Raw genomic sequence first — 13,197 nt, forward strand, 5'->3', positions numbered from 1 at the left:
ACCAAAATGTAGATCAGAACCTCCACGACGATCGGATGCTTTTGAAAAACTTCAATTATGTGATCATATTAAAAGTTATGATGTTGACCAGATATGGGTGTTCTCCAGACTTTTGTCGAGGGATGTCATAGAGTTCCCAATCGAAATAAAAACGAATGAACAAAAGACTCCTTTTTGGACAGGGTACAATTGTCTTTTGTCTACAAAGGGCGCCGATGTTACAGTTGTAGTATATCCTCCAATTATAGATTCTAAACCGAATGACATGGCCACAGTGTATACTGCCATGAAGAAATGTCTAGACATGTCTAATGAAGCTGAACTCTATGCAATTGCTCAACAAGTCAAATGGTCCAAACCGGACATTTTTAATCGCCATATTCTCAGACTTGGTGGTTTCCACAGCTTGTCGTGTTTCTTAGCCTCTATCGGGAAACTTTGGGCTGATGGCGGTCTTCGCGATTTGTTGGTGGATTCTGGTGTGTATGCTGGAAATACAGCTGAACTTATGTTGAATGGCAAAGAGTTTAACAGGGCTGTCAGAGGGTTCACGCTTGTGTTTGAAGCCCTACAAGTTCTTTTTATCTCAGCATTTATACACTGGTGTAGGACCTTTGATTACTTCGATCAGATACCATCTGCGTTTGTAAAGCAAAATTACATCCGGGTGAAATTTGATCCGGAGGAAAAAATGTCACAGTAGTTGTTGTTATTTTTCTATCCGGAGGAAACTATTTCCCTGGGATATTTTATCCTTTGCCGTGAAATTATATCTGGGTAGTTAAATTATTGAATAGTTATTAGAAAAAAATTATCCTTTAAAAATGCAATGAAATAATAATAGTGTATTTGAAATAAAGCGAAATTGTTAAAAAAAAATATATATTATAATGGGAAATAATTTCACAAATTTTCCTTGAAAAAATTTCCTGAAATATTCAAGTCAATATCACCCTTTTAAAAAGAAAATTATAATGAAACATAGGGAAGAAAATCAGAAGTAATTTCAAAGATCGTAATTGTGAAAATAAAATCATGATTAAAAAAGGTTAGTGAAATTCATGTAAAAGTGAGTTGTTTTCAGATCTCAGTACAAATATAAATTTAAAAGTAAGGTAGAAATATAGTTGCATATTGCTACTGTTAACAGTAATAGAAGAAATTGATTATGATGATATTTTTAACTATATAAATAGTTTTTTTTCTGGGGACAGAGATGTAGTTGTTGATTATATGGAAATCAGATAAATCATAGCATAACAATATATTGGAACAATAGCATGTTTAACAGCTGGATAGTTTTTACCTGTGAAATGTTATCTGTCTTATTAAATCAAGTTGTAACTCATCTTTTTATATAAATGAGTATATAAAAAATAAGATTCAAATAAAAATTTCGCTATTAAATAGATTCAGAAATATATTATATTGATGTCTTTAAAATATAAATTGCTCATAATTACCTCCCTTTGATAAATTATGCAAATTTAGTCTACCTTTGTGAAACATTTTATAATTATAGTCAGGTATATATTGATTTTGAGTAACTTACATAGTAGTTAATGGGACTTTATTTCACACGGTTCTGTGAAATATAGTACGGCAAATATATACCGGTACATACTATCCGCATAACACAGATAGATTTTCACTCCTCTGGAAAAAATCAACCTATGAAATACCATGCCTGGAAAAAAAATTACCGGGACAAATTATCCTCAGGATAAAATATCACAGAGGAAGAAATAAACCGTTACACGTTCTGGTATGTGTTGTTAGAGTTCCATACAAGTATATGTGATCAAACGGACCAAGCCCCAGAAATTAAAACTAGACTGGAAAAGTTGTTTGAAGACCATGTACAACCTCTTATCTGTATGTTCAAAGAATGGGGACACGATACATCACCTACTTTCAAATATTGGGACATGTTCCTGGTTGCCGTCCAAATTATGTTGTCAAATGTACGAGCAGAACGAGAAGGTAATTGGTCGTCACATTTGATGTCCTCATCCAAAATGCTGCCTTATTTTTTCATTACCAACCGTACAAATTACTCTAGATGGATGCCTATATATATTCTCGATATGCTCGAACTACCAGCAGAGATCGAATCGGCTTTTAAACTAGGAGAATTTTCTATCAAACAAAAAATAGGCACATTCAATGGTATTTGGAGTGATATGGGCACTGAAAAAAAACGATCATTAAAGATTCAAATGGTTCAGGTGGTATCGTTGGAATTACAAATCAGAAATCTGCTCTGATAAGATGGACTCTGACTCGTCATTTATTAGCGTCCTTTAGTAATGCAATGAATGACAGAGCAGGTATTACATGCAAAAGTGACAATTCGCATGAGGAAATCAAACAAACAGCTTTGAAGCGAGACGAAGAACAAGTACAAGCAATAGTTACCCATTTAAACCAAACTATGACTGATCCCTTTGATATAGATGCCCACCCTCCTTGTCTCATCAATATCTCTACAGGCATGCATGCTACTAGAGAAGTTCAGGATTCTTTGCTTTCTGCTGTCAATGAAGGAGAAAATATGTACAGAAAATTTGTTAACAGTGCACTTTCTGTAGACCAAATCGGAAGCTTCTATAGCCCTATTACCAAGTCCAAATTGAAATCATTTGAACATATGAACGCTAAGACAACCCTCAAGTGTAAATCTGGCGAAATTATAACAGGCCATATCAATCCAGAAATTGTTTTCAGGCGTGCTCTTGTTTTGGCTAACAGCAGAGATGATGTTACTATTGACAGTATTCTCTCACTTCCACTTGGGCCTATCCCAGTTTCTCTGTTCCATGAAGATGGAACAATGAGAAAATCTTGTAAATCAGATTTAGTGAAACAGTTTGAAAATGAAGTCTCGCCAGTTCTTTCTTTGCCAGATTTTGATTCTTCAATGACAACTTACATTAGAGATGGTATGGCTATAGTTCAGTCCATGGATGCAAAGAAACATAAAACCTTTGGAGATCTTGCACTTACCTATTGCAATTATTTAGCAAGTTGTTTTACAAAAGCACACACAGTTGCCGATGTTTTTGATCGATATGATGTAAAACACTCCACTAAGTCAGCTGAAAGAGAACGTCGTACCAAAGTCACTGCTCATGCAAAGGTGTTTCAAGTAATGGAAGGAAGAAATGTCCCCGACTGGAAGAAATTTCTTTCTGTTAAAGAAAACAAGCAGGCTCTCATTAGATTTTTTGGTGACTTTCTGGTCAAGTTCATTAAAAGCAATCCTCCAGGCTTTACATGCAGACAAAAGACTGAAGGAAATAGGGAAAAAAGGCAGGATCATTATAAAATCATCTGATACAGACGTCATTGTTCTCTGTATTCATTTTTTCAAACAGATGACCAACACGAGTGAATTTTGGGTCCAAATGGGAAATATTGGTACTATGAAAGATAATCGAAGGTTTTTGCCAATTCACCAACTGTGTTCTTCTCTACCTGAAATCATTTGTAGAGTTCTTCCTGTCGTACATGCTCTCTCTGGATGTGACACTACATCTTCCCTTTTTGGAATTGGTAAAAAGTCAGTGTTTAAAGTGTTGAAAGAGGCAGCATTTGATTTCAGTGATCTATACAATTTAGGAGATTCCGACACAGAGACTGCCATATCATGCTCTAGACGGTTTGTGGCAAGGCTTTACGACCAAAAGAAGAACTATGCATCCTGCCATCAGGACATTAACAAACTGCGCGTTAAGCTTGCTACGAGCAAGGATTCAAGTCTTGTCAGATTGCCTCCCTCTGAAGCGGCGCTTCGACAGCATATCCTTCGTGCCTCATTTCAGACCAAAATTTGGCACGCTTCCTTTCTTGCAAAACCACCCCTACCTTCATCATTGGAATACGGATGGAAATCATTCAAAGATTCTTTGCATCCTGTCTTCTTAGAAGGAAACATGTCAGCAGATTTTCTACATGATCTCGTGTGTTCGTGTAAGGGAAAATCACAATGTAAAAAGTCGTGTGTTTGTGTCACCCAAAACCTTGCATGTACCGACTTATGTTCCTGTCAAGGATCAGAATCCTGCAAGAACGTACATACGCACGCTCTTACAGAAGAGGTTTGAGAACTAAATTTTATTTGTCAGTAAGACTTTTGGTGCGATTTGCAAATTGAATGTGCATTTTTGATATAGTATCACTAAGACCCTTATTAAAAATTTAAAAGTTTCACACAGTTAAATCCGGTTCTAGTAAGCCAAAATACTTTTTACAGTTGTACGTATGTTCTATGCTCACTAATGTTCCTTGTAATGCATGTTATAACATTATTTTTTTGTTTAAAGCCAAATATCAGTCTGTGTTTATAGAGTTTATTGTCATTTCGGCGTGTACCAACCCTACCTTAAGTGTACAAAACTTAGTTGTAAAACTTATATTTGGCAATTGAAGATATTTATCTTATAGCAAGCATTTTTTATCGTATTTTTGTTTCATTTTTTTATGGTTTTGATGCTCGAAATAAAAATCATTACGAAAAAGTACATCATTTAAGGATTAAAATCACCCCCCTTTTTAAAAAAATGCTTCACTTTATCGATACAATTTGTTATAGAATTTTTTTTTTTTTTTTTTGATGAACAATTGAACAAGAAAACAGAATCTATGCCGTTTTGCCAAAAAAAAATGCGATTATGTATTTCAGTTGTTATCTTATATCCATTGCAATTGTGTATGGAAAATGGTGGTTGACCTTTGATCTTGATTTTTAAAAAACTGCACCATATTTAGTTTTGACGACCAAATTTATTATTAAGTACACATATTTTCGAATTGAATGATATATGATACGATACAGCCGTGTACCATTTTTGACGATTACATTTTCAAAAAAATCACTCTGGTCACCGGCCTAATAACAATAGAACTTCAACATACGTATACAATGTCTATTAGAAGTCAGCTGAAAGCTGACACATTGTGCCGTTCCAAACTTAGTACGCATTCAAATAAAAATATTAAATGTAACATGGACTCTTTTTATAACTCTGATAAATTTTCTAAATTAAAATCTTCGACTCTAACACCATTAAAGTAGGAGGTTCATTTGAAGTAAGGTTAATTTAATAATACACTTTGAAACAAAAAAAATTGATTACATTGTTGTCAAACGTAAACAGCAGTAAAAACTTTACACATCTAAAACGAAAATTTACGTATGTTAAGTTGGTTCCATATTCAACATTCAGTTCATTTTGTTAAAAAAAATCCAAACGTTTTTTTCTTAAATATTCATTTTTAACATTCGACATTCGTTTGCAACAATTTTTTTAGCAGTCGATTTTCAACATTCAATATTCGTTTTCAAATATTGAACATTCGATTTCAACACTCATTTTCAACATTCAACATTCGTTTTCAATAAATGATTTTCAACATTAAACATTCGTGTTCAACAATCGATTTTAAATATTCAATATTCGTTTTCAATATTCAACATTGGTTTTTTAACATTTAAGATTCGTTTGTTTTTCAACATTCATTTTCAATGTGTTGAATGTTGAAATTTTATTGTTGAAATCATATGTTGAATGTTGAAATCGAATGTGGAATAAAGAAATGTCACATCCGTAAAAAAATTAACTTTAAAAAAGCTTTGACAATACAGATGCGAATAATCCAACTAGGAACCAACTTCACTGGCATTTAGAATATACATGTCCTAACTCATTCGATATTCAAGAGCTCGCAGCTGCTTTTAAGACTTTGTAAAATGTCACCAGTGTCTAAGCAGAAAGTTGGTGAACAAGGGGTATGCTAAATAACGTCTCATCGGAAGAAACCAAGACCTTGTTGCTAAATTTTCAGTATCAACTTCACAAATAATATAAGATGGTCTTGAAGTATAGATTTTAGGTACTGACGTTGTTTATAATCTTTATAACGTGTTATAGTACTCTTTTATTTCTCTGTTAATTATAACTTTTACTGTTTAGTCTATTTTTGTTATATCCATTTGACGTTGCTCTGTACTTCAACATCCCTATTTTTTACATTTTTATGTAAAATGTCTGTTCTTGTTCGCACATCGTTGTCAACATAATGGAATTTTATGCAAATGTCATGCAAGTGAAAGGTTTAGATAGTTATAAAACCAGGTTTAATGCAACATTTTCTACATAAGAAAATGTCTGTACCGAAATATGACAGTTGTTATTTAGTCGTTAGATATGTTTGAGCTATTGGTTTTGTTATTTGCTAAGGGACTTTTCGATTATAATTTTTCTTGGAGTTCGATATTTTTGTTAATTAACTTTATACTACGATCTGACAAAGTATCAAACAAAGTTATGCTCTTTTGGGGATTAACTTATTATTTTCCACAAGGAGAACATTCAATATCACCAAAACTATAGTTACTTGGACAGATGAATTTTAAGTTTTCAATAGTTGAAATTTTTCTTAAGAATTACTCAAGTGCATGTATAGTATAAGATTAAATGCTAAGCGTAGTGCTCCAGGACAGAAATCTCAGAGTTCGAGTCACAGGATCCAGCTGAACATTGCATGGGGCACTTTAAAGATACACATTCAACTACTTTGTTTCATGCTGCATTTAATCAATTTTTTAAAAGATATCTTTATGTCTGCCTCTGTTTGCTGGAAATAGATTATGGTTCGGTTCCTTCCGGACAATACATTATTTGGCACTAAAAATTTTCAAAAAAGAAATTGTGATACTTGAACTTACCTTGATAGTTTTTCTCCGCTTCAAAACCACCGCCCGGTGTCACAAATAGCCGACCCCCGAAGGTGGTGTTTTACGCGATGGTTGATCTATCAATTTCCTAACTAGATATTCATCATGAGCAATAAATAATTGATAAATAAATATAGAATATAGCATTTCATACCAACATTTTGATTTTTTTTTATTATGCTAAATATTTGAAATATTATTTTTTTGGTAATATCATTCTTTATTTTCTTTTTCCTAGTCAACGAACATAATTTTCAACCTATAACTGAAGCATGATTCAAATTCTTTGTTGATCAGTTCTTCTATTGTCATCTTAGTTGCAGCGTTAGAGAACATATGAATATACGTATAATTGATATCAGGATTAAAATGTTGGTACGTGAGACTCGAGTTCATCTAAAAAAGACACTCAAATAAAGCCGAAATAAGTACAAAGGTAAAAAAGGAGTGGAGACCCAAATATTTGTCAATAACATAATACTTTTCATGTTGTTTTGTTGTTGTTGTTGTTGTTGAAACATAGCTGCAATACATTTTACGTTATAAATGACCTGAAATATTTGTCTTTTCTATACACAACGAACATATTGTTTACCTTCGCATCATTTGAACGTTGGTAGATAGTTGTCTCATTGGTAATCATACACCATCTCCTCTTTCCATACAATACTATGCATTTGCATGCAAATTTTCAACAATCATGTTTGTTAACTTCTTTTTTACATTTATATTACAAGATTGATCGTTTATATAAATATACAGTGTTAATTACCATTGTTTAATGCAAGCGTACATTTTAAGTAAATAAATTGAATTGTAGTGACCTGCAATACAAGTACCGTTCAATTGAGTTTAGTTATATGTCTTGTGTTTCTGTCTCTGGTCTAGGTTTTCTGTATTTGGTATGTGTAGTGTAACCTGCCATAAGACATTGTTACGTGTACTTTCGTGCATGACTGCTCTGTGTATTTTTGACATGAAACTCTTGACCAGACTATGACTTTTTAATTCTTGACCTATGCACGTCGGGTGTGTCATCATGATACAATGAGTTCCTTGGTATATTACCTTGACCTCAAAATATAAATTTCAATTGACATTGCTTCTGAATATGTGGCATGTATATGTAATTGTCTTAAAATGGTGAGTCCTGTGGCACGAGACACTTCATGTGAGCTTGCCCTCAATGTACAACTTGTATATTTTGCTTGAATTAAATGGAGAATTGTCTGATTAGCACTCATACCACATCTTCTTATATCTATATCAGTTAGATATATAAATATATTTGTTAGTTTTGTGTACCATGATGACCCTTTCCTCAAAATCTGTTTTGTGTTGTTTTGTTTTGAAAAGGGACTCTTGACCAGACAATGACTTTTTGACTCTTGACCTATGCATATTGGGTATGTCTCTTGGTATGATTACCTTGACGTCAAGTAAGGAGTCTCTGGGTTTTGTTTGTCTTGTATGTTTTTAATTGTAAGTTCATTTTTATGTTTTCTCAATTTTTTAAGAATGTTTGGTTCAAATGTAAACTAAATCCTTTAATTTCCTTGAAAAATAAGAGAGAACATTTACTAATTCAGTAGCACCATGTGCTGCCAGTTGTGATAGATAATGCAAAATGTTTCAATAATTTTACCTTAGATTTTATTTTATGGACATGTAGATATGGATAGTCTGTTTTTACATCTTAAGAATTCCAACAGAAGGTATTCGCATATCAATAAGATGAACTCAGTGCGAAGAACCTTTGAAGTACACTTAGACAGAGAGCTCAATCTAGTGAAACACTTTGTTATGCTGGTCACATGTAACTTCAAACATCACTGTCTGTTACCAAACTGCACCGAGATACTGAAAAAAAATATGCAAGTTAATTCATGTTCAACCCCGCCTTATTCGGTATGTATTTGACTGTCGCAGGTTAGGAGCCTCTAATTCAATTGTTGTCGTTTGATTATGTGTTACATAATTTGTTTTGGTGCATTTTTTGTACATAAATTTGTCCGTTTCTTTTCTCGTTTGAATTGTTTGACATTGTCATTTCGGAGCCTTTTATAACTGACTATGCGATATGGACTTTGCTCATTGTTGAAGTCCGTATGGTGACCTATAGTTGTTAATGTCTGTGTCATCTGGTCTTTCTCTTGTGGAGAGTTTTCATTGGCACTCATGCCACATTAGGTCGAGGATGGGGATCCCGCTATCATGTTTAACCCCGCTTTATTCTGTATGCATGTGCCTGTCCCGAGTCAGGAGCCTGTAATTCAGTGATTGTCGTTTGTTTATGTGTTACATATTTGTTTTTCGTGCATTTTATGTACATAAATTAAGCCGTTCGTTTTCTCGTTTGAATTGTTTTACAATTGTCATTTTTTTTTTGTGCCTTTTATAGCTGACTATGCGGTATTGACTTTGCTCATTGTTTAAGGCTATATGGTGACCTAAAGTTGTTAATTTCTGGGTCATTTGGTCTCTTGTGGAGAGTTCTCATTGCCACTCATGCCACATCTTCTTTTTTATATTGTGTATAAGTTTTGTAGTATTTGGTTGAGGCAAACAAAAGTTTTTGGGACGTTCGGGACGGACGGACTAGGGTGACACTTTATGCCCCTCCACTATGGCGCCAACACAGAAGTTCTATCTATTTTGCTGGTGATACTCATCCCACTAGCACTGTCATAAACACAATCACACAATTTTATTATAAAAATATTCAATCTTAATTTTGATTTCCTTCTTGTGGGCCGAATGAAGCATGCCCTTCACAAGGAGTATCAAATTTGACAAATTTATTGTACATATCGTTGCTGGGCTTCTAAAATGTTGTAAATTACAATTTTTTCAATAAAAAAATATCTTACAAAGAGGCTTTGAAAATTTTGGCAAAATGCAGGCTTCCAAAATGTCGTATATATGTGAACTTGAACATTTTTGTAAATAGCAGTGAAATAAAAACTTTGACATTTTTGGATTATCCAAGAACTTAAACTATTTTCACAGAAATAAAGAAATGTACAACTATTTTTTCCCAAAGCCATTCTACAACGATTTTCAAGTTTTCATACAACATTTTGGAAACAAACTTTACAAACAACTGACATTGGCAATTTTGTAATATGTTTTATTTCACAAATTTTGATTGGTCTAACTGTATGCTATTTTGTAATACCAAAGATTTCCTCCCGCCCAGACCATTGGTGTCAAAAAGTATTTTTAGCCAAAAAAGTCATATATACGACATTTTAGAAGCCCAGCGACGATATATACATTTTTGTAATATTTTTTAGCTTATTTTTCAAATAGTTAAAGCTTAAAAACTTAAATCGATCATCACTTTCTTTTTATATGTCTTTTTTTTTTAACACAACACAAAAGCATCTATGTCATCTATCAAATTAAAAACACATTCTTTGCTTCGCGTGTCTGACGTCAGAAAATGTATACGTCACATATTTTTGTCGTTCGATTTATACAAACGGTTTTAAAATTTCACATGGGTAATATTAGCATACAGGGTTTAAAAATCAAAAGTATGTAAAAATCAATTTCAGAAATAGACCGAGATTATAAATATTCCAAAAGTTCTACAGAATTTATAAGAATCCACAACACACAAATGGTTCATTCCACTACGATTCAAGATATTATAGAAGATATGTCCGTAAATGCTAGTGATGACGTTGTACAACTCAATGGTTTTCTAATATACTTAATTCTTTTCGCTGATGACACTGTATTGTTTAGTAAGTCTCCCGCAATGTTACAAAAAATTACTAGATAATCTATCAATTCATTGTAAAAAATGGAACATTGAGGTAAATACAGACAAAACCAAAATTGTTGTTTTTTGAAATGGATGGCAGCCAGCTAACTTCTGTTTCATGTTTGACGGTAAAGAACTACAGATAGTGGACTCTTACGTGTATTTGGGTATGCTACTTCATTATAATGAAAAATTCTTACATACCCAAAAAAAGATTATCTCAACAGGGATCAAGAGCGCTTTTGTCACTTCTGAACTCTTTAAAACGTGTGTTTTTTATCCACACGTCAAGAATGTCTAGTGTTTGATAGTATGGTTGGTTCCATATTAAACTATGCATCTAAATATGGGGTTCCACCGTGAAAATGATATAGAGCAAAGACACAATCGTTTCTGTAGATTTGTTTTAAAACTTGGTAAAAATGTTCCTTTAAGTTTTTTATGTGGTGGACTAGGTCATTTGCCTATGTATATCTCAAGAAAACAAATTATTTTGAAATATTGGCTTCATATTATTGTAAATAAGCCACCTATTGTTAAATGTTTATGATGTTTATCAACGTTTATTAGAAGATGCAAACAATGGTAAACAGAACTGAGCGGAGCGTCTAGTGTTCGTGATTTATTGTTTACGATTGGTATGAACTATCTTTGGACTGCACAGAATTATGTAAATATACAGTTAGATGTTATAAAAACTCGTATAAAGGACCAGTATTTACAAACTTGGTATGCATCAATAAATGATTGTGAAAAACTGTGTATTTATAAACACATCAAAACAGACTTTGTAATGGAGAATTATTTGGATTTTTTTATTAATAGTAACTTACTTACAAAATTGAGAAGTGGTGCTTTGAAACTGAATTTGAAATTAGGGCGATATAAAAATATTCCTAGACATATGCGTCTATGTGAATGGTGCAATATGGGTTGTGTTGAAAAAGAATACCACTTCGTACTTGTGTATGTCCAGCCTACAGAACTGTGAGACAAGAATATTTGCTAAAATATTATTGTTCTTGGCCAAATAACTTTAAACTTTTTCATTTACTTCAAGCAAAATCGAAATCAATCACAATTAAACTGTGTAACTATCTGAAATATGCTTGGAAAATTAAATCATGTATTGTGAATTAATTGTACCTTTATCATATTATGTATTATATTGTTCTCTGCTATCTGTTGTTTTGTCACATTGTATATACTTGTTTATGTATTGCCATAGCATGTTATTTATGCTTTCGCAAATAAAATATGCATTCATTCATAAATAATTTTGACGTATGTGACTCAACGTATTTTTTCATTTATAATAGAAATATAACATAATGACATATTGCCATTAATTATTGAAATTAATACTTTGTGCTAGGAAAAATTGTGCTAATTTTGATATGTTGACAATTAAAGATAGGATAATTTGGTTTATGAGTAATGAAAACAAGGATATTTTGTATGAAATGTGTTCATTCATAAAACAGAATGAAAATACTCATAATTCATACCATTTTTGTGTTTTTTGTGTATTTTCTTTTTTCTCTCAGAGAATTAGGACAAGTTGTGTTAGAGGCTGCATCCAAATCCATTTTTTTTTACACAGAAATTTTACACAATATATTACTATGTTCTTAAAGCACCTGCCCTTGGTGGCTCCTGCATTTGTATAACTACACATTATTCTTATGTATTTGCATTAGACATAAGGAGGTTTATAATATAGTAATTCTTTTTAGTATTAGTTTATGCTTGTGTTGTTAAGTATTTAAGTGTTCATATTTCTGTGAACTAGTTTGAGTGTCTTATAAGCACCTGCCCTTGGTGACTTCTTCATATGAACAGCAATATTATTTGTTCATATGCACCAGCCACGAGGAAGGACTTAACTGAAAAGCTTTTTTTTAGTAATGGATATGATGCTGCTTCTGGTGCATGGTTAATAAACACTAAACATACTGGTTTACGTGACTTCATGTATTATTTTCATTGTTTTCTTCCCCAGTTGTATTTCTATTTTTTATTTTCTTGTGTATTGTCTATTGCAATTGTGTGAAAATCAATTTGAAAGTTTCACCGACGCCATCAAAAGCTAGTTGACCAGTATAGAATATCTGTGTCTAAGATGATCATGAATATGATCAACAATCATGTCCTTCTAACTTCGACTTAGACATCACTATAGATGAGACTTGTGACCGGATTTGTATTTGTATTTACATGTACAACACTATCGGGTTTTTGGTTGGGTTCGTGATGCTCAGTTTTCTATTCTTGGTGTTTAGTATTTGGTCGTCTTTTTTTTCCATAGTGTTGTCAGTTTGAGTTGTGAGTATTAAATATCCCCTTAGTATATTCTGTCTCTTAAAAACATTATTTCAATACAGAACATTTTACTAGAGTATGATTCCCGGTTTGAAATGATTATAGGCGGATCCCCTCTCCGCCCCCCTTTCGTGGGAAAAATTTGGTTGATTATATAGAGAATCACTGAAACATGACTGGAGCCCTTATGTCAGTCAGCAGGCCCCCTTATTAAAAAGTTCTGGATCCGCCACTGATGATAAGGTATGACATTAACCCCCTTTGTATGGTGTTATCACTAATTAGCAATAACAGTACGATTGTCCTTGAAATATGTCTTTCAATGAAAATATTGCTGTAATATTCTATTTTTTTTAAACAAATA

The sequence above is a fragment of the Mytilus galloprovincialis genome, chromosome 4 (genome assembly GCF_965363235.1).
Source record: "Mytilus galloprovincialis chromosome 4, xbMytGall1.hap1.1, whole genome shotgun sequence".
Lineage (NCBI taxonomy): Eukaryota > Metazoa > Mollusca > Bivalvia > Mytilida > Mytilidae > Mytilus > Mytilus galloprovincialis.